This window comes from Petaurus breviceps, unplaced genomic scaffold (assembly GCF_028583685.1).
Source record: "Petaurus breviceps papuanus isolate PSGF00001 unplaced genomic scaffold, PetGlider_PUasm1.0 38, whole genome shotgun sequence".
In the NCBI taxonomy this organism is placed as follows: domain Eukaryota; kingdom Metazoa; phylum Chordata; class Mammalia; order Diprotodontia; family Petauridae; genus Petaurus; species Petaurus breviceps.
The window spans coordinates 95,553,300-95,579,592 of NW_027186304.1; the positions used below are offsets into that span (position 1 = coordinate 95,553,300).

General features: G+C 37.8%; 1 protein-coding gene across 8 annotated transcripts in view; it reads right to left on the minus strand.

Moving 5' to 3' along the window:
• PAG1 (phosphoprotein membrane anchor with glycosphingolipid microdomains 1) overlaps positions 1-26,293 on the minus strand; it is a 238,446-nt gene that overhangs the window by 107,695 nt on the left and 104,458 nt on the right. For 2 of the 8 annotated variants that reach the window (XM_069100177.1, XM_069100178.1), the window contains exon 4: positions 4,662-4,819. The exons of the other annotated variants lie outside the window; for them this stretch is intronic. The gene's annotated coding sequence lies outside the window, so the exon portion shown is untranslated. The remainder of the gene's footprint in view (positions 1-4,661; positions 4,820-26,293) is intronic. 8 annotated transcript variants of the gene reach the window in all.

Here is a 26,293-nt window from a genome sequence, read left to right on the forward strand (position 1 = left end):
TCCTTATTACTACCATGAGTACCATCATCCTTCCAATCAGGCAGTCTCACAACCTAGCTTCTATCCTTGACTCCTTATTCTCTCTCACACACCCTACACACACTCAATCTGTTGCCAAGGTCTATCATTTCTACCTTTGTAACACCTCTCATATGTACCTTCTTCTCTCCTTTGACACTGCCACCACCTCAGTGCAGGCCCTTACCACATCAGGCCAGGACTTTGCTGGGGTAGTCTCCTTGCCTCAAGTCCCTACAGACCATCGTCCACACTTAGCAGTCAAATTGATCTCCTTCTAGTTCAAGCCTGACCATGTCATCCTTCTATTCAATCAACTCTAGTGTTTCCCTACTGCCTCCAGGATCAAATATGGAAACGCTGTTTGGCTTTTAAAAGCCCTTCAAAAATCTAGCCCCTTTCTCCCTATCTAGTATTATTATATCTTACTTATCTCCACATGCTCTGTGATCCAGTGACACTGGTCTCCTTGCTGTTGCTTGCACAATAGACTGTCACCTGGCTATAAGAATTTTCATTAGCTGTTCCCCATGCATGAAATTCTCTTACTATTCATCTCTGCTTCCTGGCTTCTTCAAGTCCTAGCTAAAATCCTACCATTCCTAAAAAGCCTTTCCTGATCCCCCTTAATGCTAATGCCTTTTCTCTGTTTATTATCTCAAATTTATCCCACATATCTCTCTCGCTTGTACATAGTTATTTCCATGTCTTTTCCATCAGGCTGCAAGTTCCTTCAAAGTTGGGTTTGTTTTGCCTTCTCTATATCGCCAGTACTTAATATAGTCCCTGGCACCCAGATGATTCAACATGATCTCACTGACCCTCACAACAACTCTGTAAAATACGTACCATTATATGGATGAGGAAACTACAGCATAGACTAAGTAACTAGTCCAGGGACAAAGAGCCAGTAACTGTCTGAGATAGAAAATAATGGGATGAGAGACTCACATGTCAAATTAAATAGCCCAGTTTTAGCAGTTTCAGTATTACCAGGTCTTCATTACAAACTCTGAGACTTTGGATTTCTAGTTGCCATTTTTGGATATCACTCTCACAGCCACATTTTTCATGTAAGACATACATAATGCAGTGTAGGGGAAAATATCGCTTAAAAGGAAAAATGTTTCACCACCTAATTATGACTTCTCTCTATAGAAATAAGAAGCCATTAAAAACATAGTTTAAAAATCTTAGCTTATTCACTGCTTGGAATTTGGAGATTCTTCCTAGTCTAACAGTTTCTGATTCTGTATGCACAGCACTGATTCCTGCCAAGTCCATTACAGTGAGCAAACAATGTCTTCTCTGTCAGAATGGAGAATGAATAGTATCACAAAATGCTCCTCGAATGTACAGCCCTCCCCAAACAACCCCCCTCCCAACAGTCTAACTAGAATGAAGAGTGATTGAAAAAACACCACTTTGCTTTTGCTAAATTGAAACCCCATTCTGGAAATCTAAAGAATAAGTAACAACAAATATACATTGAGCTCTAAACATAAAAAGTTGACAAATATATTTTCTTTTAAATTGGCTCATAAATTTTTGTGTTCCCGTATGTGCGTGGGTATGTGAACAAACATCTAGACACAGAAGAAAGGAGGAGTTTCATCAGATGCTATTTCAAGGCTTAAAAAAAACAGCTTCCAGCAACAAACTGAACACCAAACCAACAGGGAAACTTCTGAGAAATGACACAGCAACCTGTTTTAAAATATTGGCAGCAAATTCATTATTTTTTTGAGGTTGACTATAAATTCAGCTGCTTTTCCTGAGCTTCCTTTTGCACTAAAGCCCATGATTCATGTACAGAAAATGCCTGAAGACACACATCTGAAACTCAGCAAACAAGGCTGACAGCTTTGCCTACGGTTTAGTTTCTTTCCAGAATATATGTACACGTTTACATATACATATGATAAACACATATACATAGATGCAGATTACATCACGCATAATTATTTTTCTTAACAGGAAATCATGGTCATGATCTTTCAGAATAAATATTTCATGGTACATTTTCCAGAAGACAATGGAAGGCTTTCTTAACTGATCTTTTCATGGAAAGAAAATTGAATTTTTTAAATGTCTCACATATTCATGAATCTTTTTATGGTGTTGGATATTGTTAACCAAGGCTCTTCTGTCCTTGATGATCTGGACACAGCATGTACTTCTTCTTTGTTTTAGCCACTAAACTTAGAAGGTCCTACTTCATTTTTAATAGAAACAATGTCTATGCTGACAGTCTAATCATGAAAGAATGTACATGACTTGTCCACATTTTTACAACAGTGTCTTTCTCAAGAGTTCTGCCTCCTCAGGTTTCCCAAGTGTGCCACTGTGCACTCTCAGGCTAATGTGGACAATTCAAATGTTCTCAATCACGCATGTAGGACTGTTGCTGAATTTCTGAAGGCTCTGCTCTGGCTAAGTCATTTCTTTTTCTCCCCTGATCCATAAGGAAGAGACCTTGCCTATTATGTATCAATCGACTGTTCATAAAAGAATGAAGATATAAACTGCAGAAATTATATAAATGCATAAAAAAGACTTAAGGAAATTTTAGTTTGGCTAATGAATAAACTGGAGTGGTTGCTAAATGCAATTAAATTCATTATCGGACAGGATAAATTACAAAGAATGACCTTTTAAAGAGCAATAATCCTTTTCCGATAGAAAGTTCAGCTTGAAGTCAAGAAGCCCAGGGTCCTGCCTCTGAAACACATATTAGTTGTTCAACTATGGGTATGTTATTTAAATCTTTCAGAGCTCCAGACAACTAATTCCATGAGTTAGAGAGGAATTGTTGATCTGTATCAACAAGTGGAATTTCCATGCCAGGAATTCTCTATGCCAATAAAAATCACCCTTCTGTAGCACCTCCAACACCCCTCAATCCATTTCTTATTATTCTAGTGGGCATCATCCAAAGCATTAACATTCTAAAATGTAGCCAGCACACAGTAGGCACTTAATGAATATGATTGATTTTGAGAGGCCATTGTGGGGAGAGAACTGCCCTTTGAGTTTGAAAGCCTTGGTTTCAAGTCCTGCTTCTAATTTCAGAGCCAGAGCTCTCCCCACTATTTCATGATGCCTTCAGGGAGCTGTCATAGAGCAGAGGTGAAAATGACTTTGGAATAAGAGGACATAGATTTAAATCTTGGTTCTGTTACCTGGGACCTGTGTTTTTGGGCAAGATACTTTGGGGACTCAATTTCTTCATCTATAAAACAGTGTTGGCCTAGATTAGTGGCATTAAGCCCAAACAGAAATGGGAGACACTGGGGCGGCTAGGTGGTGCAGTGAATAGAGCACCAGCCCTGGAATCAGGAGGACCTGAGTTCAAATCTGGCCTCAGACACTTGACATACATACTAGCCGTGTGACTTTGGGCAAGTCACTTAACCTCAATTGCCCTCCAAAAAGCAAAATAAAAAGAAAGAAAGAAATGGGAGACACTGAATTATACACAAGGATCCCGGCAGCTACATATTGATTCAGAAAGCCACATATTAATATGATCTATATTCTATTATATTTTTAATTATTTTGTTAAATATTTTCTAATTACATTTTAATCTAGTTCTGGTTATATTCTAGTGTTGCCCCCATGTTTGACACTTCTGGTCTACATAACTTCTAAGATCCTTTCTAAATTTAAATGTATGGTCTTATCATCTATAATCCTATGATAAATGGGCTCACCTGCTCTAATTAGGGATAGGCAGGTGGTCCAGAGACAACTTTCAGAACCAAAGAATATTAAAAAGCTACTCTGCCTTGCAATTCCACTTATCAGACCAAATGTGATAAAATTCTCAGGGTCACATTTTAGGAGGGCCATTGGCTAATAATTTATATAGTGTGTTAAATTTTGCAAAGCACCTTATATACATTTTCTCGTTTGAACCTCACACTAGACTGTGAGGTAAATTCTAGGGGTATACTCATCTCCATCGACAGATGAGAAAACAGGCTTGGAAAAATGGAAGTGACTTACCTGTGGTCACAGAACTAGGGTCAGGGAGGGATCTAAACCTACATCCTCCCTGACTACAAACCTTTTTTTGCCATTTTTACATGGCCAGTCTACCTGGCATACTTCTAGAGAGGAGGAGACTGGGGACTATGTCACATAGCGAAAAGTGGAATAAAGTAGCTACATTTTTCCCGTGGAAGACTCCAGATGAACAAAAAGGCATTCAACATGATTGAACTTTATTACTATGAAAATTATTACAGAAATCACTGTAGCATTAAACTTAGAGAACTCAAAAGGACAGAATTTTAAGGAACTGAAAAGTAAACATTTCCAATAAATCACAATTCCCCTGGTACATGTGAGAATATCTGACATTTGTACAACCCCTTAAGGTTTACAAAACCCTTTTAAAAACACACACATTATCTCATAACCGGGAGAATGATTACAGTTGTCAAATAGATGATGGGTTCTCATGTGGAAAAGGGAGAAGACTTAGCTATGTGACTTCAGAGGGCAGAACTAGGTCTACTGGGTGAAAATTATAGGAAAACAGATTTCAGCTCAATATAAGGAAGACCACCTCTAGAGCTATCTAAAATTAGAATAGGTTTGTAATTCCCCACCCAGAAGTGTTCAGAGGCTTACTGACCTCTTGTCAAGGATGTTGTAAAAGAATTGGTGGTGGGGGCAGGGCTGAAAAACTGGATGAGATAATCTTCCAACTCTATGAACTCCAATATTTCACATGGAAGTGTAACAGATCAGCATAAGAATGGGTGCAAAATAAATGTTTAATTTGTATCCCACCTAAAAAAAGAAGTATCAGAAAAATGGGAATTTAGGAAGGAAATTTAAAAGATAAATTGGTTGTTTATCATATACATGTCACTTTGAATCCTCAGAAATGAAATATGATGGTTTATTTCAAAATGAGTGAAGAAAAAGAGAGTAGGATAGATGCCGTTTTTATGATTATACCAAACACTGTCCTCCCATTCAATGCGTGTCTGTAGAAGGCATGCAGTTGCAAGCACAGAATCCTAACCAATTTCCCAGTGTTCTCACTAATGCCCAGCTGGCTCCCAGGAACTCTCTGTGTTACTCCTGGCATCATTGCCTGAAGAGGTTATAGCAACTGGTAAAGGCTCCAATTTGGCATTATGCTAACTTGCATCCACAACACAATTATCACTTGCATTCTAGAGCCCCTGTTTTTAGCTTCTAATCATATCTATGAAAGTAATAAAAGCGGGGGAGAAGAGAGAGTATCTGCACCTCCATCCTTCTCATCTTGATCTGGCCAAACATAAACACAATTAGGAATGGGAAACCTGGACTTCTAATTCTTCTGCTCTGGCTGATCAGAATGTTCTATACGATTTCAGCTTTTTCACTGGCAAAATGAAAATCATGTTTATCTTACAGGAATATGATGAGAATATTTAACACACTGGAAAATCAGTCCAAGATCCTTAAATGAAAATCTGTAAAAATGTTATTGGAAGAAAGATTCTCTTTCTTTTGAGATTACGAGAAAGTGGGGAACTTTAGAAGGGCAAGTGAGGTCAGAGGAAGAAAGAAAAACTGTAGAAGATATCTTTCATCACTAGAAGTATTTGTAAGCCTGTGCTAAGTATTGTGCTTTTTCTCCCAAGGTAAGAAAAATTACAATGTAGCATAGCAACCCAAACTACACACATACTTGCAAATCCGTATTTTCAAAAATTTGAACTAAGCTAATTTTTAATTGGGCAGCTAAGTGGTGCAATGGATAGAATGCTGGGTCTAGATCAGGAAGACTCATCTTCATGGGTTCAAATCAGGCCTCAAACACTTACTAGCTGTGTGACCCCTTGGCAAGTCACTTACCTGTTTGCCTCAGTGTCCTCATCTGTAAAATGACCTGGAGAAGGAAAGGACAAGCCACTCCAGTATCTCTGCCAAGAAAATCGCTAATAGGGTCACAGAGAGTCAGAGAAGACTGAACAACAACAAAAGTCTTAATTGTATTTCATTTAGACCTGATATTTACGTCTGTGTGACAAATGTATGACATATGAGAGAGGCAGCCCTATAACAATTCTATAAATACGTAAAATTGGGTTCTGAGGTAGAACATGAAGTAGAGCTTATTGTTGTTCTGGAATTGCTTAGAAATACAAGTCTGAAAATTGTATATAAGGCGCTTAGTATAGGCAGCTGTAGTCCTGCTTTAAACATAAAGTAGAACCAGAAGGATAGTACCCCATGACTACAATAATAGATAAGGCAAAAGATGATAGAACTTAGATCAAAGGCAATGATCAATATTGGTTTCAGATGGTTCTCAGGAGAAGCTGATAGTGGGGACTATGGGTGCATAAGATTAATAAATCACAATATCAGTCAATTTATTTTAATTAAAGGACATTACTAAGGACATTTTTAGGAAGTAACTTCAGCGTGAAAACAAAACAAAATGCATTAATAAAACATTAAACAATATATCCCTGGCTAAAAAGAGTATAGGTCCTCTTGGCTCTGTCTTGAGGAATAATTACATCATTTCCTAAGTCACTCCCCAACTGTGCACTTAAGTCTGAAAAGCAGAGGAGGATAGAAAAAGAAATTAGTTTCTCCTTTTACTTTCTATACTGTACAGCAGAGTCATCAGTCGCTACACTGACCCTCTTCTCCTTGTGGGAGAGGATTCCATACAGCATGTTGCCATTATCACCCCCGCTGGGCATTTTTACTACATTTTTCATTTGAACATTTATTGAGTACATGATGTGTGCACTGGCCTGGATGTCAGAGAGGAACCTGCTCTGAAGGGTCTTACATCCTAATTTGAATGTCATGTATAAATTTGTTGTTCAGTCATTTCAGACGGGTCTGACTCTTTATGACCCCACTTGGGGTTTTCTTGGCAAAGATTCTGGCGTGGTTTACCATTTCCTTGCCCAACTCATTTTACAGATGAGGAAACTGAGGCAAACAGGTTTAAATGATTTGCCCAGCATCAAACAGCTAGTAAGTATCTGAGGCCAGATTTGAACTCAGAAAGATGAGTCTTCTTGACTTCAGGTCTGGTACTCTTATCTGCTGTACCATCTAGCTGCCCTGTGTATGAATGAATGTATACACACACACACACACACACACACACACACACATTTATGTAACTAAATTAATTTGTCATTCTAAAGACTATCATGGCTGGGGACAGTATGAGGTACAGAGAGAACTTCTTTTCCATGAAAGAGTCAAAGAGTTAAAACTCTTATCTTTGAGAAACATTGCTGTCTCGTAAATGTAATTTATAAGCTGCTTACAACAAGAAGGAATTACAAAGAACATTTACTGATTTTCACTTTTGTAAGTATTAAATATGTAGATTGGGGGTGAGGGCTTGTGAACAGTTTGTTAATTGTATTTCAATATACTTGGTTCCCTCTGTAATCCTGTATATTTTATTTCATGCATTGAAGAACAAGATTCTGAAAAGAGTTGAGGACCCCTAATGTAGAATAAACATTAAAAGAAGCAGAGGAAGCTCCAGCATGTTGGAAAGACAGTGTAAAGAGAATAAACAAGATGTGAAGAACTGTGTACATAAGCTGTGAATGCGCTGTGATATGTACTAGGGTAGGTAAAAGACATATTTGTGAAATTTTGTATACATTAAAGTAAAACTATTGAATATCAATATTATCATTTATAAGACTGTATTTTTCACACAGTGGAGTAAACATATTACTTACATTATCTGAAGGCTCATCTACTCTATATCTCTGACACTTCAAGTGGGAGCTGCTACCTTTGGTTGGCCACTGTATTTGGCTATGTTATTATTTTCATTTTTTAATAAATCAGAAAAATGATCTGAACAAGACATGCAATCATGGACTATCCTCCACTCACTACTCTCCTGATCCTTTTAGCTGTCAATCATAGCAAACTGAGTACAGTTTCATTTTCACTGGGTGAAGGACTTGGCAGACAAGAGCCTTTTTCAGGCTATTTCCTACCCTTTGATTAGATTTCAAATCAAACCTTTTTCTGGATCCTTGATATTCAAATGCATTTTGGTAAAGATTAAAACTGTAGCCCCCACCACTATGCCATTTTCCCCATACCTATTTATGAACAACTATGAGGAACTCTTGTGAATTAGTTAGAAATAGGAACAAGATCTGATTACCTAAATCAAATTGCTACCCTAAAAAAGCACAAGGGAATTGAAAATATACATATTTCCTTTGAAATGTCAAAGCTGATTAGTTGGCGGTAAAAATAATATTTGGATACTGTACATACTGTCCATCGAGTGGTGAGCCTGGTGTGAAAACTAAACACAAAACTTAGTAATTATTTCATGGCATCAAGGAAGTATTGAGTCCAATTTTTTGGAATTCTTCAGAAAACAATTTTGTAAGTTTCTGAAATTTTGCAAATACTAGCAACGGAAAATGAAACATAAATTTGATTGTACTTTTTAGAGTAGGAGGGAAGTTACTCTATAAATACATGTTCATTTTTATGTATCATGAGTCACTCAATAAAAACATTTATTAATGCCTAATACTACATACCAGGAACTATATTCAGCATTGTGATAGAAAGAAAAAATTAAAAAGTCTCTGTTCCCAGGGGGCTTACACTCTATTGGAAGAAACAGCATATGCATATATAGGTATACTAGTACTACTACTACTATTAGACTACTACAATTATTACAACTACTACTACTGTTATTATTCAGTTATTTAGTTGTATACAACTCTTGGTGATGTATTTTGGGGTTTTCTTAGCAAAGACACTGGAGTGATTTACCATTTCCTTCTCCAGCTCATTTTACAGATGAACAACTGAGGCAAATAGGATTAAGTGACTTGTTCAGGGTAATGCAGCTATCTAATAAGTGTCTGAGGCCATATCTGAACTCACAAAGATGCCTACTCCTACTCCAACTCGCTAACATTTATACAGAGCCTACTATATATGCCAGGCATTGTGCTAAGTGCTTTACAGATATTATCCTATTTGAGCATCAAAACAACGCTGAAAGGTAGATGTTATTATTATCCTGATTTACAGATGAGGAAACTGAGGCAAACAGAGGTAAGTGATTTGCTCAGGATCACACAAAGTGTCTGAGGTAGTATTTGAACTCAGGCTAGACCCTCTAACCACTATGCAATTTTGACAGCCCTTAGGTCAGTGATTAGAGAAAGCAATAGAAGGTAAAAAGATCAGGAAAGTCTTCCTACAGAAGATGATGGGTGGGTTGAGTGCTAAACCATCATCTGAGCACTTACATTCTAAATGGGACCACCTCTCACCACCTCAACTAACTATGCTTTTTGGAATGGTTCAACTATAGTCCTATTCAAAGTTAGGGAATAACAAATAGCTCCTATATCCATAGTGTTTTCCTGCTTTTAGACTCTTACATCACTACCCATGGGAAGGCAGGGATTGGGAGCAGGAGGATGAAGATAGAGAGTCTGGACCTGGTGCAGGAAACTTCTGGTGAAAAAAACTTCTGCTTTCAGGACAGACCAGTCATTTTTCTGCAACTTATGAGTCTTATAGAGTGACCTAAGGCTTAGGTTAGATGACTTCCCCAGGTAGAACTAATACTGCCCATAAGCGTCAGAGGAGGAATGAGAACAGGTAACCCTGACTCCCAGGCAGCTCTCTATTCACTATGTCAAGCTTCTATGTCGTGTAGTTATGAAAGCACTATCATTCCCATTCGACATATGAGGAAACGTCAGTTCGTGTAAGTTGTGACTTACTTAAATTCACACAGATTAATGTCAGAGCCAAGGTTAAAAGCCAGGTCCCCTGACTCCATGTCCAACGCTGTTTAGATGTCATCATATTATACTGAATGACCTTTCCAAGTCCCCTTTTCAGAACTGTGATTCTTCATTGTTATGCCAGTCTGAAATACTGTTATCATACTGGCTTATCAGCCCATTCTAGAAGGTTGTAATATTTTCTCTGAAGCTTCTATCTCAGGCTCTTAACTGAATATTAGAGATACTGACCACTGGACATTTGCTCAAATACAAAACATATCTTTTTTTATTCATCACATGAGCACATTGTTAAATCCCCCCTATTTTCTATAACCCACTACATTGTCTTCAAAATCAATATTAATAAAGTCTTCATATTAATGGTGAGCTTCATAAAAATTCTCCAATAAGTGAATTCTATGAGTAATGGGAGATTTGTCCCCAATGTGCACATTTACCAAAAGTCAGTAGCATTAGCCGAAGTCATTTTTTTAATCATGGAGAACAGGATACTGAAACAGTTCTGTGTTTTTCTTTTTTTTCTCTTTTACTGGTGAATGCCAATCAGTAGGCTCTAAAGCACAGATTTCACATTTAAATGATGCTTTCCAATGCAGGAAGGACTATCGGCATAGTGGGTAAAGAGTTGGCCTCCAAGCCAGGAACAGCTGGGTTCAGATCCTGCCTCTGACACACTGGCTGTGTGACCCTTGGCAAGCCATTTCATTTCCAGTGTTCTAGCAATTCTCTAGTCTAAGATGGTAATTGAAGAGAAGATGCCAACCTGCAGGAGCAGATGAAGTTTCCTGACCAGGAGTGCCCTATATTAATGAAATCATAGGTCCAGTCCCTATTCTCTTTAAGGTTTATAAAATACTTGCTTCACAACAAACCTATAAGAGGAAATGCAAAAATTATGTGAATCTCATTTTATATAATAAGAAACTGAGGTTTTAAAAAAATGCAGTAACAGGTGGCTAGGTGCAGTGAATAGAGCACTGGTCCAGGAGTCAGGAGGACCTGAGTTCAAATCCAGCCTCAGACACTTAACACAAAAACTAGCCATGTGACCTTGGGCAAGTCACTTAACCTCAATTGCCCTGCCCCTCTCCTCCAAAAAACAAAAAGCAGTAAGGTTAAGCGTCAAAGCCAATAATTCAAATTCAGGGATCTTGGCGCCAAATACAAACCCTTTCTGCTCCAAAATCCCACCGCTGAAATCTCACAATTCTTGTTGGCACAGTAGGTGGAATGTTACTGTTTGTCCTTCATTCTTGAAGAGGACCATGACATGCAAGCAATTAGATTGAAGTGAGGGAGGACTAGGCAAACTCATTAGCCTCCCTTTCTCCTCTGGAGCCAGTTAGTGTTAATGTATTTCCAGGTGGAGTGTAGGGTCTGGTCAGGAATACCTTAATTCAAATCTGGCCTTGGACACTCACTACTGTGTGATGTCATCTTTAACTTCTGCTGGCCTCAACTTCCTTAAATGTAGAATGGGGAAAAAAATAGCACCTTCTTGGACGGTGGTTGGGAGGATCAAAAGAGATGATATCTGTAAAAAGTGCTTTTGTACAGTACCTGGCACATAGCAAGTACTATTTTTGTTTGTTCCCTTTCCTTCCTCCCCTTCCCCACAGGTTGCTAAGGATCAGAGACTTTGTGAGCTGGAAGCCACCCAAGATATTGAGTTCAAATGCCTAATTTTATAGGTGAAGAAACTGAGATCCAGAGAGGTAGGGCAATCTGCCCAAAGGCAAAGTCTTTCATCAGGTATTAAGGTATTACACAGATGCAATGTTACTGGATTACTGAAATAGCACAGTACATGATATTAAATTGATATTTTGTGATGAAAATGTAATGAATATTTTGTCACTGGAAAATACACATTTTAGGTGTGTCCCCCTTATTCTTTCAACATATTAATAATCTACCACATAATATAATAAACATTTAGAGAGCTTTCAAAATTTTACAAGATGCTTTCTATGCATTATCTCATTTGTTCCTTACAAAAACTCTGAGTTAGAGTGCTAGAGAAATTATATTACAGATGAGGAAACTGAGGTTTAAATGATTTGACCACATTCACATAGACAGTAAGTCAGAGATGACACTCAAACCTAGCTCTCATTTCACTCCACAATTCTGGGTAGGAACATGGGTACAGAGAGGCACAGCTGGTAGGGACCTTGGAGGGCATCTGGTCCAGTGACCTCAGTTTGCAGATGAGAAAACCCAGGGCAAGTAACTTGCCCTAAAGGAGTTGTGGGGTTTTGACTACACAGCCAGTATCCTTTCCAGTCCTAGAGCTATACTCATATTATCCATTCTGGATTTAACTTTTTAAAAAAAAATCTATAGGTAGAGATTAACCTCAAAATGTCAAAATTTCTCATGTAAAAAAGCTCCCTTATCACAATCATGCAAGAAAACAATATTAAAATATTAATTAATTATAATGAATAATGTTAAGAATAGAATTACTTATATTATTATAATTGTAATAATAGAATATTTAACTATCACATTACTTTTGAGAAGTCAAATGAACACATCAAGTATTTATGAGTTTAAATACTTAAAATATATATTTTATACTCAAAATATTTAATAAATGTATATTATTTATATATACATATATAAATATAATACTTTAAGGCACTGTGCTAAATGCTAGGAATAAAAATTCAAGAAAAAAAGTAAGATAGTATCTGCTTTCAAGGAGCTTACATTTAAATGGGAGAAAATTACATAAGAAAGCGATCTGAAAAGGGTTGGGGAAGGTGTCCACAATGGGTTAGGGTAGAGAAGTCTGGACAGTCAGGAGTGGAGCCAGGAGAGGAAGGGAAGCCAGCACGGTTTGCTTGGGTACTTCTTCAAAATGGAAGTTCTAGGAAAAAAAACCTCACTAATCAGAAGAGATTGGTCTCTTTGCTGGGGCAGAGAGATCTTCCAGAGGGAGAAGGCTACAGGGAAAGCAGCTTTTTCCAGGTTGAGACGTGGATAAAAGATATCAAAGAGATATATAAAAGAAAGAAGGTGAATGAACTAGTGAGATGGTAAGAGGGAAGGATAAATGATGAACGGCCCATGTGCTCCACTGGCCATGTCGATCCAGGCAATGTCAAGAGGTCCAGAGGGAGGCCTCTAGCACATTGCATGGACCCGATGTATTTACACAACCAGATAATCATAGAATGAAAACTGGAAGGGAGTTCTGTCGTTATCTAGCCCAGTGCATACCTGAAAAGGATATCCACTAGGATATATCTGATACGAGGTCACCCTGATTTTGCTGGAGAAGGTCGTGGACAAGTCACTCTAAATACACAAGTGTGCACAAGCTGCCATCTGTACTTATAGAAGAGAGTGTCCATTGACAAGATCACAGATCCAGCAACATCCCTTTGCTATTTTATAGTCACATTCATGTTTGTTGTTCTTCCAATAACTATGTGGCAGACTTGGTATTATTATCTCTAGTCTACAGATGTGGTTTAGTGAATTGTCCAGGGTCACAGAGCTATTGAGGGGTGGGGAACCTAGGGCCTCGAGGTAACATGTGGCCCTCTAGGTCCTTAAGTGCACACTTGAGGACCTAGAGGGCCACATATCACCTTCTAGGCCCCAGGTTCTCCACCCCTGTAATGCTAGAGCTGAGACTAGAACCTAAGTCTCTGTCTTCTAGTCTAATGTTCTTTCTACTATACCATATTCTCTCCATAGTTAAAGGAATTTTGTATAATCCATAAAGAAAAAAAAATTAAATATATTTCCTAATCCCTATCCCTCCGCCCCCTCCCAGCCCCATATGCGCAGTCTTGCTTTTCTATGGTTATATTTCTCCCCTTGATAATCCCCTTCTGAGACCATCTCTCGTTTGCTGTCTGCCGTTAGCTTCATCTCGACGTTTCTTCCAGCTGTGTCTCATCTTTTCTAACCCCAGCTGCCTTGACTCTCACTCTCAGCCTTCCTGGGATTTTCTGTATTAACAGTACTAGTCTTCACACCATCTGATGTCTTCTGCTTCATTTTTCACTGAATCTAACAGCTGAAATCCCGGATGCCTGCCAAAGCAACAGTCCATTAAGAGAATGCCATTTTCTGGATTTTCATTTTCCCCACTAAGGACAGAGAAAGACAGAAAATGGGGGGAGGGAGCAAACAAGAAAAGAGAGATTAGTGTGCCAGCGTGAAGCGGTAGAAGAGAAAGCTAAAGACAAGTAAATAAAGATGAAATTGGATTTTTTTTTTTTAAGTATCCAGGCAAGGACATCATTTCTATGGCATTAAGAAAACAATTCCTTCTGAAATTCCTCTTCTAAATGATCAGGTGTGATAAAAAAATAATCTTTTATGTAAGGAGAATTTTTTTCTTCAGAATGTAAGGTGCTGATAAAAACAAACAAACAAACAAAAACCAAACCAAAAAACCCCAAACCATTATGAACATATATTAGAGATTTGTCTAAGGCAAGGAGAAAAGTGTATTGACACTTCTTCTGATACATAACACATTTAAGTATCTTTGCCTGAGCTTCAACACTATTTGCTTTTTCTCAACTGTTCTTAAAAGAGGACAGTCAAGAATATATAGTCTTGAGGGAAAGTGGAATAGATGGAGAGTAGTCCCTAGAGCCCATAAGCAGAGGGCTCAAGTAGACTTAAAATCCTAATTCTAGTAGATAAACGCTCAGCCACATGTATCAAACCCCTCAGAGCATTAGCATCAAAATCATCTTTGTCAGTGGAGGGCAACAAGACACTTCTTAACATAATACAGGCTTTATTCTGCTAAAACAAATGACTGTACTGGTCTTCTTGGATAGGTCTGGACAAATGTAAAGCAGGGACCTATAAACAGAAATCTCAGAAAGGCTAGGCCTCAATGTTTAAAACATCTCTTTAGTAGAGAAAGCAGGAAACATCTAAATTGACTAGCATAATTAACTGGGAATGAATTGGCAGTAAAGGAGAAAATGAGAAAACTTCTCTCCTTTGGGCAAGGCAGACAAATGAGCCAGATGTAACTAGGGCATTCCATTTTTCAGGTACTTAGCTATGTATTCAAAGAGGGCGCTGCTGATGAGGTCCCCTCCATATATACAGATGAAAAGAGCAAAGAGTCACCAGTGGTACAGTCTCTTCTACCGCTGGCCTATGACAACTACCCTTTGTGTCTATAGACATGAATGTATGAATGAATGAATAGGCATTTATTAAGTGTTTACTATGTGAGAAGCACTGTACTAAGTGCTAGAGATACAAACAAAAGAAATAAATGAGACAAGACGCTCATAACACACATAAAGCTGAAGGGCAGATAGCTAAGACCCAAAGGTCTTTAGGCTACTGGGGCAGGTGAGGCGGCAGTGCCCAGGGGACTGAAGGGTACATGGCAGTGAATATGGTAAGATTAGGAGGACTTCAGGACACAGTGGTAGGACAGATGGTAAGGCCTGGTGGGCTTCCATCTCACTAGAATAATTGTAACTGGTGATTCCTAGCTCATCAAATGAAAAGAACAGCCATGTCACAGTTTCCACTCAGTTACCCAGATTCCAGGTTCCAGCTGGGGGTGGGAAGGAGGAAGACCATCCCCAATGAAAATCAACTTATTTAACATATGTAAAATGCCTTGCAAACCTTAAAGTCCTACATAAATGACTTTTCTTCTTCCCACCCTGGCTTCTGGATGAGGTTTTTGCTTTCAAGGGTACCTGGGGGAGGGAATGAGGTAGGCTGGAGGGAAGGTAAGAGGATTATAATACCACAAAGCCAGTTCACAATACTATGAGTAGTCTACAAGGCATAACATTAGGTAAGGGTAGAGAGAGACTTGTGGCACATGTATAGAGCACCAGGTCTCAGGTCAGGAAGACTCATGTTTCTGAGTTCAAATCTGACCTCAGACACTTAATAGCTGTGTGACCCTGGGCAAGGCACACAACCTTGTTTACCTCATATGTAAAATGAGCTAGAGAAAGAAGTGGCAAACCACTCTAGCATCCTTGCCAAGAAAACCCCCCAAAAGTTCACAAAGAGTTGGATATGACTAAAAAATGACTAAACAATAATAGGAAGGAAAGGAAAGGTGCCAAGTTATCTAGAATACTGGTGTGAAGGTATTTGCTGATGATATTCCCTAGGTGGGTCCTGTGTGGTATAAAGCAGAGGATGTGACTGTAGATGATAGCTGCCAAGTAAATCAAGGTCATCCTTCTTCCTCATCTCCCCTAAACTTCAAAACTTTTCCCCATCTTAATACCTATTGGCTTTCTCACCACTTCCTACATATCTGCTCAGGTCTTTGCTATCCTTAAAAAACAAACCTAATCTTTAACTCTTAATCTGACTATGCCTCCTCACTACTGGGGTAAAGTAGAACAGCCACTGATTGGGAGTCAAAGTTCCAGGATTTGAAACCTGTGTCTGTCTGCTTATTACTCGTGTGATTTTTGCCAAATCCCACACTCTCGGGACCTTATTTCCTTCAACTGTAAAATAAAAGGAATTCAACTAGGTAACCTCTGAGCTTCCTTCTAGCTCTGAATCTATGATATAACTACAGCCACAAATTTCCACTTCTTTTCACTACTAAACTCCTAGAAAGAAGACTCTCTAATTGCTACCTTCATTTCCTCACCATTCAAGCACTGCTTAACCTCTTGCAATCTGGCTTTCAGATAGGACTCTCGACTGAAATTGCTCTTCCAAAGGCTGCTGCTGATCTCTGAATTGCTATTCTTGTCTATCTTTTTTTTTAATTGGTATCTTTTGTTTTAATATCACCTTAATTTCCTAATGTCTATTCCTGTTCCCCAGCCCAACCAGTCACTCTTTGTAACAAAGAACATAAAAGGAAAAAAAAAACAGGTCAGCAAAACCATCATAACACACCAACCATTTCTGACAAGTATGTACTAATATTCCATACCTACAATTTCCCTGCCTCTGGAAAAAAAAAAAAAAGAAGGTACATTTTTCTCAATTCTTCTCTAGCTTGGTCACTATAATTGTACAGTGTTCAAATTTTCTTTATGTTGTCCTTTACAATGTTGCAGTTATTATTGCTGTTTTTCTCCTGGTTCTGTTTACCTCAATCTGCATCAATTTATGCGCAGCTAGTTGGCACAGTGGATAATCGAGACTTTGGCTTGGAATCAGGCATACATCTTCATGAGTTCAAATCCAGCCACAAACACGTACTAGCTATGTAACCCTGGGCAAGTCACTTAACCCTGTTTGCCTCAGTTCCCCATCTGTAAAATGAGCTGGAGAAGGAAATGGCAAACCACTCCAGTATCTTTGTCAAGAAAACCTCTCAAAATGGGGCCTGAACAGCAAGAGCATCAATTCATTTAAGCCTTCACATGTCAGTCTCTTCATGTGTGTTTTTTTAATGAGGCATTAATATTGCTTTGTAGTCGTGATTATTTGTTGAGCCTTTCCCCTCAATCAGTGGGGCTAATTGCTTTTTCTCAGTTTTCTTCTTTCTTAACCTTTCTGCAGCCTTGCATGGGTAATCCTGTTCTTTTCCTGAAAAGTTGCTTCTGCCTTGGTTTCCATGACATCGATTTCTTCTTGTTCTATCTGTTCTTGAACTACTGTTCTTTTCAGAAGAATCATCATTCACTTCCCACCACCTAAAGATCCTCAAGACTCAGTTTTGGTCTAATTAATTTTCTCAATTTTCATCTCTTCCCTCTTGTTTTCCTTGGTGGTCTCATCAAATGCTATGCATTCAATTATCATTATGCAGATGACTCCTTTGGGCATTAAGGACCAATTCAGTACTGTCTCCTCTGTGTAGCCTTCATCCTCCCAGATGCAAGTGCTCTCCTTAAACGTTCCTAGAAAACGTTTCTTGATCTCTCCTTTGTTCCATTCACCCCCTATCTTCTGTTATTCTTACACTGCTTATGTTGTATTCTCTCTCCCACTAGAATATAAGCTTTTCAAGGTCAGAGACTATTTCATTTTTGTATCTTTAGAGCCTGGCACAGTACCCTGAAAAGAATATTAATTCAACACAAGTAAATTATAACAAGGAAGTCTATAATCTAAAATCACTGAATTAGATGATAAACAGATGAATTTATAATGGACAATGTCATGTTATTAAGTACAAAATTCTTTCTAAAATTTCAGAGAATCTAGAATTCTAGCGAATGGGTATTGTTTGTAGCATGTTTTAATACTAATATCAAGAAAAGAATATCAAATTATCAGGCAGCAGAATATGAGATGTAGGACTTTAAACAGCATAATGGGGGAAGGGAGAATAACAGATTTGGCTGAAGGTTTTAAAAGATTTGGATTTATCATATCCTTAGGATATTTTAAAAAAAACTTTTGAATTAAACAGGGTTTTAAGCACTTAAAAGTAAGAAACTCTAAGAACACAATGCCTTGAAGCCTTTTGAGACCTTAGTAATCTCAAAATTTTTAAAAAGGTAAATATTGGCATCTGCAGTAGCCTCAACAGTTAACTAATCAGGAAGACAGTTCAGTCCTCTGGAATGCTGCCCTGCTACAATCAGGGTGTTGTCCTTTGGAATAAAGTTGATAAAACTGATCCTCTATCCACAGGATATATGGTCTGAGTTCCTTTTGAAGAGAGAGACAGATTTATGCTGACCAGTTTACACTTTCCTTCAGATTCACTGCATCTCACTACTAAGTTAATTAACTAGTTATGCTCATATTGTCTACAGTATTTAACAAATGAGGAAACTGAGGCTCAAAGAAAAGAAGCAATTTGCTCAGAGTAACAAGTAGTAACTAACAGAACTAGGTTTCAAACTCTAATCCTCTGACTCCAGGTCCTATTTTGTAGAATTAGTGACAAGGCACTCAGGGTTGTGAAATCTGAATTCTGCAACTGCTAAAGCCTTAATTATTTATTATATGGTCTGTTCCCTGCCTCCATTTTCTCATCTGTAAAAGAGAATAAAATGAAACCTATCAAATTCCTAGGGTTAATGAGAGAGGGAAAACCCAGACTAGGTGGGGGTGGAGCAACACAGAAAGAAAAAGGAAGGATGAAAAGGCATATGGAGAGATAGAGGCATGGAAAGAAGAAAGTAAAAACACTGGACTCTATGGACAAAAGATAATTTTTGTTTAAATTGTTGTAAATGAGCAATCCAGAAGGAGGCAAATTTATGACATTGAGTGACTATAAGCTTACATCAAGAAGCAGTTACTGCATGAGTCCATGTGAACAGGGAAATGGATTTCAGAATTGACAATTTCAGAACTAGAAAGAAAAAGCAGTGAAAGGTCCCCTGAATCCCCACTGGACTATTATACACTTGGAACGACAGGGGTAGCATGAGTTTCTAAAACATTTTCTTTTTCTGAAGTCAACAGGTATTGCCATGGTAACTAATACTGGGGTTAAGAAGCAGTCAAGGTAAGAAAATCTGCATAAAACTCTCAGGCAGGTGGTAAAAAGCAAGATAGGCAATGCTGTGGCAAAATTCCTTTTATCCCACAAATACTGTATGAATTGAGTAGCTCTAATCTGCGTTGGAGTGATCAACAGGTAATTAAGTTTTAGATATATTAATACTGGTTTTGGAAACGCATGGGGGGGGAGGGCACATGTGGACTTGGAATGCAAGACAGGATGACTGATGGTGAGGCCAAGAGGAGTAAAGTTAAGTACAATTCGGAGGCTTTAAAAAAAAAACAACCACAACAAAAAAACCTGTAGGTTCAGAAAGCATAGGAAGTTTTAGAATAGAAGTGAAAATGGCAAAGACGCAAGCCTGGGAGCTGTCTGCACACGGAAACTGAGTCAGAGAATTTCTTTCTAAAAAATCCAGAGAAGTCCCTAAATTGGGAGGAGTAGTTTCGACTAGAAACTAAAGCACAGACCAGTGACCCAATCAGGAAGGATTTTCTCACTGGCTAGACAAATTACAAGAGCAAGCTCTGATTTGAACTAGGAAGTAAAACAGGAAACAATTGGCAAAATCATTTATGAACCTGAGCCAGATGTAATTGACTCAGTCTGCTTATCACTTGGAATGCACTGAATCCCTTGTCTTGTAATAAAATTTTGTATGTATTTCAACACCTAACTTTGTCACAGAGTGTGACTTGGCAGCAAGGTTCAATTCTAAAGATAGAATCTTTGGAAGAGAAAACCCTATTTGTGTTGGTAATGCGAGAGGAAAATTAGCGAGATAGCTTGGGAGCTGTTGTGCCAGGCATATCACCACACATGCTCATGTTAATTTGACTTCGTATGTCCATTTTTAATAACTGACTTTTTTTTTCCTAAGAGAATTTGGGTATTTAGTACTCTGGGCATCTAGTACTTGAATTACTCTTGCATGTCTTATAGCATTAACACCTCTCACAGGTAACAAAAATGGTGACAGTTTCTCGGTTATTTCCTTTAAGACAATTAAGAAGTTTTCTATGTACCAAAAAAAAAAAAAAAAAAAAAAGGAAATAGAGACTAGAACTGTGATTTGGTTGGTACAGGAACTCCCCAATGAGAAAAATCCCTTTACCAGTATAGGTAGGCAGATTTTCTGCAAGTTGTAGTTTTCAAGCATTACTTAGAGAGCATGGAGAGGTTAAATGATATGTCCCAGGTCACACAGCCAATACAGTCATCCCTTCCATATAGCCAGATTAAAGAAGTGGTCCCCTACTCCCAATCTGGAAAATCTACATAAAGTTTTTTTGGTCGTCCCTTCATACCAGAGAAGTTGTTTGATATATTTTTTTTTTGCTTTTATGGGATGTTTATAGTATCTTATTGCAAAGTCTGGGTTAACTATTTGGTCATAGGCTCTGTGTTGTCTGAGGCTTCTGCAAAACTCTCCCCAAATTCCCATTTAATTTCTTATGCTGACCTCCAATATATCAAAATTGTGATGGGGAAAGTCATGATGTGGAAGGAATAACTGCATATGTCAGAGACAAGATATGCTTCCTCTCCTTGAAAAGATAATTATATTTATGGGTTAAAATCTCATTATATACCAGACATAACTTTTGTATGAATGAACAAGCAAAGCTGTTACCTGTAAATAACTTTTCTGGCATTAATACAGACATATTTGAACAATCAATCTGTCAATCAACAAACATTTAATTAAATGCCAACTATGTGCCAGGAACTGTACTAGGCACTTTGGGTACAAATAAAAAAGTAAACAATTATTTTCAAGGAGCTTATTATTCTAATGGGGGAGAAAATTAAATATAACAGAATAAACACAATGTAGTTAAATACATTCATGGTAGTTTGGAGGGAAGGCACTAGCAGTTAGGGATGGTGCACAGAAGGTAATGCATCAACAAAAATAGAAGGTCTTCATCTTGGCCACATCTTCACCTAACCAATAAAACTTTCGAAGGCATGCACTGTCACACACACACACACACACACACACACACCATTCCACCTCACATATATTATCTCATGAATCTTGGCATTAATATTTCTGAAATTGAAATCCACATTACAGATCATTCATCAATTTCTGAGATAGTATAATCTAGTTGATATTTTGATTTTGTTGGGTTTTAAGTAGACCAAAATGATTTCAAGAAATTCCTATTTCTTCAATAGTAAAGACACCAAATAGATCACTTTTTAAACAAATAAACTCTATTACAAGTTTAGTCCACGTGCCTTGGCCTTTTTTTTTTTAATGAATAGGGAGAGAAAGGAGTAAAAAAAAGAGAAAAAGAGTGAAGAGGAAGCATTGGTTCTATGCTTAGAGGAATTGAACCATGTAGGTAGCAAGCAACTTTCCATTAGATGCTTCCAAGTATAACCTACAATTTATTTGTTTTAAATTGAGTTTTACCACATGCCAATTAATAGTATTGTAGCTTAGTCTGGGTTCCCTTGAATTTCTGGCTCCATAAGGTGTGTCTTCTCCAACCCAGTATTTGGAGTTACAGGCATAAATGCTGTTCAAACTTCTTTTGATGCCTTTAATAATCCATCTTGATTACTGGCAGACTTCTTACCAAGCAAGATAGACATCTCCTTGCAATGACAAGGGAAGGAGATTATTTGTTTTTCAACTCACAAGCACACTGTACTTAACCAGTCCAAGGTGAAAAGTTATTTTCCATATACACACGTGTTATGGTTCAAATGTAGAAATATGAAATAGCACTGCAGAACAACTGAGTTACCAGAATCTTTCTAAATGACAGTACTAATTGTAATTGACATTTATGTAGCAGGTTAGCATTACAAAGTGCTTTATATTACATCCTCTCATTTAGTCGTCTGAGAACCATTAACTCAAAACTGGAAGGAATCTTAGAAATCTACTACTTTTATGGAATTTGCATCATCCCCTAAAAGTGACCACATAGGTTCTGCTTGAAATCCTTCAATGCAGGGAAACTCACTCCCCAGAATAGGAAGCCTCAGAATTGCTTTAAGTTGCATTATACTATTTGCAAATCACTTAGTATTAGTGACATGGAGTACTTTTAATGGCTTTTGATAGCTTGAATTTCTACTCGTATTCTTTGACCATTTATTACAGAACAGCTATTATTATTATAAAATCAAATCAGTTATAGTATACACACATGGATTCATAGACAAATGGGGCATCTGGATTGCTAGTGGATAGACCTGAGGAAGGCCTGAGTTCAAATCTAGCCTTAGACACTAGTTCTGTGACCTTGCACAAGTCACTTAAACCCTGTTTGTCTTAATCCACTAGAAAAGGAAATGGTAAGTAATTCCAGTTTATCTTTGCCAAGAAAATCTCATAGATAGTACCAGCGAGCTTTGGTCCACAGGGTCACAAAGGACTGGACTTGACTAGACAACAACATACACATATATGTGTAAAACATCAGAACTGTATTGGAGATTATCCCACTTTTGAACAGCTCTAATTATTTGGATATTTTTCTTTGTGTTGAGACATAAGGAATACAGATTCAGGTTATAGATTCAGAACTGGAAAAGACCTTTAGACTAGGGGTTCTCAGCCTAGGCTTCATAATTTGGTTGTTGTTTTTTAATTTGAGAATCTCTGTTCCAGTTCAACTTCTTCAGGTTACAGATGAAGAAATTATCCTAGAGATTTTTTTTTAATAAATTATTTTTTTTTTTAGTTTTCAACATTCACTTCCATAAGTTTTAAATTGTCTCTGCCTTGCTCCCTTCGTCCCTCCCCAAGACAATGTGTGCAATCTGATATAGCCTCTACATATACATTCTTATTAAACATATTTTCACATTAGTCATGTTGTGAAGAAGAATTAGAATGAATGGGAGGAACCATGAGAAAGAAAAAACAGAACAAAAAAGAGAGTAAATAGTATGCTTTGATCTGTATTCAGACTCCATATTTCCTTCTCTGGATGTGGATGGCATTGTCCATCATGAGTCTTTTGGAATTATTTTAGGTTATCCTAGAGATGTTAAATGACTTGCCCAAGGTTACACATTTAGTGACAGAAGCAGGATTTGAATGCAGGTCTTACACTGTGCCTCTGTACAATTTTACTGTAATTCCCACCTACTGGTCCCCAGAAGCTAAGCAAAATATGTTTAATCCCATTTCTACAAGCCAATGCTTCAAATACTTGAAGATACTTATCATGCCTCCCTCCTTCCCCCAACCAATATTTATTGCTTTGCTCTTCTCCAGGCTATCTTTGAATTGATCCTGATAGGGCACAATTTCCAGGCCTCGCATCACTTTACTTCTGCTCCTCTGGATGTACTAAATAAAAGTTTTATGGGGTCAAAGAGGACATACGGGCAATGCACAACTAGGGACAATTTTTGCAAACAGCTCACATCTATTAAGTGTTTTGCAATTCACAAAATGTTCTCCTAAAAACAAACTTATGATTTGGGTAGTATAAGAACTATTATGCTTACTTTACAGATAAGGAAACTGAACTTCACAGAGGTAAGTAGAAGGGATTTGTGGAACAAAGCACTTGAAAATAGTAAGCAAACAGGACAATCAACTGTAAAAGACTTGGCTACTCTGATCAAGACAAGGATCCCAAGAAAATGCCAAAAGACCCATGATGAAAGATGCTATCCACCTCCAGAGAGCTATCTAATGAACTGTGAGGTCAGGCTGAAAGCAAGATTTTCTCACTTTCTCACTGTGTAATCTGTGTGTGTGTGTGTGTGTGTGTGTGTGTATGTGTGAAGAGAGACACACAGAGAGACACAGAGAGAGAAATAGTTTTCTTTTGCAAGACAACTAATATAAAAATGTTTTATGTGACATCACATACATAATCCATATACTGCTTGCCTTCTCAAGGGAGTAAAAGAGGGGCAATCCGGAGGAAGACAAATGGGAACTCAAAATTTTAAAAAAGAATGTTAAACTTTTTTAAAAATGTAATTGGGAAATATTTAACAAAATACATTAAAAAAAGAAATAGTAAGTAACTTAAAAAGTCAGTAAACTGTGTATAATCTTTGGTCCAACTATACTACTAAGGTCTGTATACCAAAGAGATCAAAGAAAAGGACCCATATGTACAAAAATATTTATAGTAGCTCTATTCATAGTAGAAAAAAATAGAAACTAAGGGAATAGCTAAACAAATTATGGTGACTGAATGAAATGGAATATTATTGTGTAACAAGAAATGAGGAAATGGACAGTTTCAAAGGAAACTGGAAAGATTTCTATGAACTGGTGCGGAGTGAGGTGAGTAAAATAGAAGGGCTATGCAATGTCAATTCATGATCCCAGAGAACTAAAGAGGAAAGCATGGGACAGCTACATGGCACATGTAGAGCACTGGGCCTGGAGTCAGCAAGGCCTGAGTTCAAATGTGACTAAAGACACTTAGCAATTGTGTGACCCTGGGCAAGTCATTTACCCCCTGACTGCATAAAAGTAGAGGAGGAACTGGCAAACCACTCCAGTATCTTTACCAAGGAAACCCCATATTGGTCCATGGAGTCATGAAGAGTTGAACAGGACTGACAGACGATAAAAAAGAGGAAAGCCCACCACTTACCTTCTGTCAAAAAAGTGTGAGATGGATGTGATATGCAGAATAAAGCATACATTTTTTTGTATACAGCCTGTGTAGGAATTTATTTTTGCTTTTAATATGTATACTATTTAACATGTATACTTACCATCTACTTGTATATGAGGGTTTTCTTTTCTCTTCTTTTTTAATTGTTGTAGGTGGGAAGGAAGTGTGTTGTGAAGGAACTGTTGTGAGTGGGGAGGAAGTGAAAAAGGGCAAAAGAAAAAATAATGCTTGCTAATTAGGAAAAATACAATTAAATTAAAAAAAAGAAATTGGCCTCTTAAAACGTTATATTGCTAATTTGTCAGATACAATGGAATTAAATTAAACTAGTCCCCAGTGGAAAGTTTCTCTAACAGCAAATGGAGTAGTTTTCTTTATTTTGGTTTTAACAAACCCCAAATCCACGTTTTTTTTTTTCAGAGCTAACAGAGCTCACTGCTGATGATGCCAAGTATTTGGCTGAGAAAAACAATCCTGGGCCAATTCTTTGCATACTCTATAAAGGTGGTTTTCTAGAATGAGTCTTACTTTTTCTTTGTCATAAATACAAACTTCTGTCTTCTCCACAGACACTGGTAGACATGATGGTGGACCAATGGCTACAAACAAGTGTTTAAAGACCCTACCGGACCTTAGCTCCTGGTGCTTACTGATGCCTACCTTCATCAGAGGTAAATTCAAATTCACTACATCTCTCAAAGTACTTCTAACCTAATGAACCCCTAATGTAAGTAAATTAAAAACCTTAATGGAGGTACATTAAGAATAAGCCTTGCAAGACTAACTTCATTTCCTTTTCTGACAGGGTTACTAAACTGGTAGCACAGAAGAAATTATAGACATAGGAGACTTGGATTTCATTACAAGCTAAGAGAGTATCATGGATCAGCTAGGGGCTGAAGTAGATTGAGTACTGGGCCTGGAGTCGAAAAGACTTATCTGCCTGAGTTCAAATCCAGCCTTCATATCCAGACACTTACTAGCTGTGTGACCCTGGACAAGTCACATAACCCTCTTTGCCTCAGTTCTTCATCTATAAAATGAGCTGGAGAAGGAAATGGCAAGCCAGTTCAATATCTTTGCCAAGAAAATCCCAAATGGAGTCAAAAAGACTAGAACACAAATGAAAACCACTGAACAACAAGAAGCTACTAACATTCCTTCTAAGATGACCTTCCTCTAAACTGTATGTATCTTGTGTGCCATATTGTTTACTTCATAAGAATATAAGTTTCCAGAAGACAAGGACTTTTGGGCTTTTAATCTCTACTGTTTAAGACAGTGCCTGGCTAGGTGGCGCAGTGAGTAAAGCATCGGCCCCAGAGTCAGGAGGACCTGAGTTCGGTTCCGGCCTCAGACACTTAACACCCACACAAAAAATCTAGCCGTGTAACCTTGGGCAAGTTACTTAACCCCAACTGCCCTCCAAAAGGCAAAAAAAAAAAAAAAAAAA